The sequence below is a fragment of the Cynara cardunculus genome (assembly GCF_001531365.2).
Source record: "Cynara cardunculus var. scolymus isolate 2C chromosome LG 2, CcrdV1, whole genome shotgun sequence".
NCBI classification, from domain to species: Eukaryota; Viridiplantae; Streptophyta; class Magnoliopsida; order Asterales; family Asteraceae; genus Cynara; species Cynara cardunculus.
Window position 1 is genome coordinate 31,869,150 of NC_037529.1, and position 4,182 is coordinate 31,873,331.

Consider the following 4,182-nt stretch of genomic DNA (forward strand, 5'->3'; position numbering starts at 1 on the left):
AACAATCATTGAGGCTGCTCAATCATTACTCAACGAGTCTCATCTCCCTGCTCATTTCTGGGCTGAAGCTGTCAATAACGCTAGCTTCACTCAAAATCAATCATTGATCGTTAAGAGGTTCAAGAAGACAGCTTACGAACTTTTCCATGGAAAAAAACCCTCTATCATCTTTCTATATATCTTTGGTTGCACGTGTTATATTCTTAACAACCATGATCAACTAGGAAAGTTCGATAGCAAAGCTGATGCATGAATCTTTCATAGACATTCTTCAGTATCCAAAGCCTTTAGAGTATTCAACAAACACCGACAGACAATAGAAGAAACTATTCATGTTACCTTTGACGAATCTAAATCAGCTAATTCTAAACCCATCATTAATGATGACGAAGATTTAGAAAACTGGATGGTCTCTCATTTTGGACAACCTGAAGCTTCCTTCAGCGTTCCTCTCAACACTGAAGCCCAGAAGAAGAAGATGATCCACTAATCATTCCAGTTGCAGCTAATCACCGAAGCGAATCTTCTTCAAAGATCCTTGCAGTGCCCATTAGTTGTGTTCCTCATTTTACTTCAAACACTGATCAAACAGTGAATGAAATCCATTCAACATCTGAACCTGTATTAGTCGCTGAATCTGAGGCTTCTTTAGCAATTGTTGCTCTTGCTGAAGAGTTTGCTGCTGAAGCCTCATCCACTGTTCCTAAACATCTATGCTCAGATGATAAACCTCTACCAGCTCAGCGATGGACAAAATATCATCTTATTCATCAAATTCTTGGTGATCCAAGTGCACGTATTCAAACTCGTCTAAGTCTAGGTAATATCTGTCTCTTTGTCAACTTTCTTTCTTTAGTTGAGCCCAAGAAAATCAATGAGCTATCTCAAACCCTAGTTGGGTCATTGCCATGCAAGAGAGCTCATTGAGTTTTATAGGAACAAATTTTGGTACCTTGTCCTACGTCCATCTGAAAAGTCAGTGATAGGCACCAAATGAGTCTATCGTAACAAGTTAGATGAAGAAGGTGTGGTAACCCGTAACAAGGCTCTACTTGTTGCTCAGGGTTATAGACAAGAAGAAAGGATCGATTATGATCAGATCTTCGCACCAGTGTCTAGACTAGAAGCAATTCGACTCTTTCTTGCCCTTGCGGCCCATAGAGACTTCAAAATCTACCAAATGAATATAAAGAGCACTTTCCTAAATGGAAAACTTCAAGAGGAAGTTTATGTTGAACAACCTCTAGGATTTCTTGACCCTAAGTATCCAAACCATGTATATAGGTTGGATAAAGCTCTTTATGGGTTAAAACATGCTCCCCGTGTCTGGTATGATACCCTCTCCTCGTTTCTCATCTCTGAGAAATTCATCCGTGGAAAGATTGACCAGACTTTATTTCTTAGGAAAGTTAAAGGTCATATCATTCTAGTCCAAATATATGTCGATGATATTATTTTTTGTTCCACTAATCCCTCTTTATGTTTTTGATTCGCTAATCGCATGAAGAAAGAATACCAGATGAGTATGATGGGAGAAATAACATTCTTTTTAGGTCTCCTGATTAAGCAATCAGATAAAGGTATCTTTATCAGTCAGAGTAAGTATGTCCGTGATATGCTGAAAAAGTTTGATATTTCTAACAGCTCATCTATGAAAACTCATATGGCTCTTCCACTCTCTCTCTCAACAAGGATCCAAATGGAAAGCCCGTAAACGTAACTGTTTGTAGAGGAATAATCGGCTCCCTGCTATATCTTTCAGCTAGTCGACCAGATATCATGTATTCTACTTGCTTATGTGCACGATATCCTGAACCTAAGAAATTCCATCTAATCGATGTAAAACATATTTTCAAATACCTGAAAAGAACTCCTAACTTGGGTATCTGTAACCCTAAGGGTTCAGGTTTTGACCTAATAGGTTATTCGGATAGTGATTTTGCAGGTTGCAAGATCGATAGGAAAAGCACCACTGAGGCTGTCAGCTTCTACGTGGAAAATTGGTGAGCTGGCAAGTAAAAAGCAAAAATCAATATCCACATCAACTACTGAAGCTGAATACGTAGCCACTAGAAGTTGTTATGCCCAAGTCCTTTGGATGAAAAACCAGCTTAACGACTACGATCTTCAGTTTTCAAAGATTCATATCTATTGTGATAGCAATAGTGCTATTGCAATTGCAAACAACCCTGTACTTCACTCCAAGACCAAACATATAGAGATCAGATATCATTTTATCAGAGATCATGTTATGAATGGTGATATTGAACTTCACTTTGTTCCCACTGATTACCAACGCGCCGACCTTTTCGCCAAGCCTCTTGATAAAACAAGATTTAACATCTTGATCAGCAAACTTGGAATGCGAAACGCTGAAGATTAATTTTCTTTCAGTTATAAGCATCAATCAATAAGTGAAGTGATACAGTGCTCTCATTCTATCACTGAACTCTTCAGTAAATGTATCTACTCTCTCTAAGGTATGTGTACTCGCTCTTCTTCTTTAATAAACTTAAAATTATCACTGATGCTTTCCCTATTCAGTGATCAAAACGTTTTAAAAGTTTGTTTCAGTGATTCTTTCTATCACTGAACATTTTTTTTAAAAATAAGTATATCTCTTTTATACTTATCTTTTCTTAAAATCAAAACGATCACTGAACCTTTCTTCATTCAGTGATTCAAATGTTTTTTAAAAGATAGTTTCAATGTTTCTATTATCACTAACTCTTTTATGGAAATATATTCTTCTAAGATATTTTCCCTTCTTAAAACAAAACCATCACTGAAGCTTTTCTTCTTCAGTGATCAAATGGTTTTAAAAGGTCTTTATTCAGTGATTCTCTTATCAACGAATGTGACTCTTTGAATTTCTTAAAACCTTTTCGTTTTGAAAGAAATAGTTAATAAATCATCTTTATGACGACATTCTCTGTTACCAATACAAGTTGCTTTGAGACGCGCGTAACAGTCTGACACATGCGTCCTCCTCCAACTTCCATCCAATAATGGATGAAGAATGTGCCATATTTTTCATCATGGTTTTTCCTCAACAGTCGTATCTCCCTCTCTCCTATTTATTTTCTCTCTCATCCTACCTATAAATATGAGACCTCTCCTCTCATATTTTCTTTACGCTTACAAAAATCTTTGACGAACCTCTGCCGAAAAGAACTTGCAAGAAAGAACTTCCTACGAACACTTGAAACCTTCGACTTTTTTCTCTAACAACTCTAAGGTCGATACTTCTTCTTAAATATTTTGAACTGTTCTTCCTACTCTCCTAATGAAACTGTGTTTGTTCTTTTAAGAGCTTATTCTCTTAAAATACAAACATTAATATTATCAACACATTCTTTATCTTGGTTATAATCTAAAGTTTCAAAAACACCAAATCTTCTTGAAAAACCCTAATATCTTTTTTGTGGATTTTTCAAAAGAAGTTTTATTGGTCTAAAACTTAAAAAGCTCACATTCTAATCTTGGACTACTAACAAAACCTTGTTATTTCTTATTTCTTATTTCTTAACTCTAACAGAATGGCCGCCAAGAACGTGAACTTCTCTGTTGAAGACGTGACCTCCATGGAAAACAACGACATCGCCTTGTTGGATGTCTCTTCCAACAAAACCATTTATGAGGATATTGTTGCCTTCCTCAAGATGTCGCCTATCACCTACGCTTTCACCCATGAACCTGTCATGGTGAGGGAAGCCCTTCAGCAATTCTGGATGACCGCTGAAGTGGTGCAGGACCGTCAACAAGTGGAGAAAATCTCCTTCACCTTCAACCGTATGACCGTCAGCTTTGGTGTGACGACGCTAAAGCACGCTCTCCGATTTCCCAAGGGTCCATTCGCCAGTAATCCTTCATCGGAAATCATCATCGCCTGCCTCGATAACATTGGCTATGCCTGGCCAATGAAGAAAGACTCCATCGAACCCCTCAAGTCACTATTGAAAAATTGAGAAGAACCGCATGTCAGCGGTGTGGCAATACCTCTTCTCACATTTCATCCATAGCATGGGTGGAAAGAATGGTGTCACACCCCGCTAAAGCGGAAACACGGGATGCTAACAGACAAGCGGGTCATAGCAACAGTTTATAAATAACACCATTACAAGTTTCAAAACAAAACGATTCATCGACATAACAAGAGTTAGAATAATACACAACGTTCAT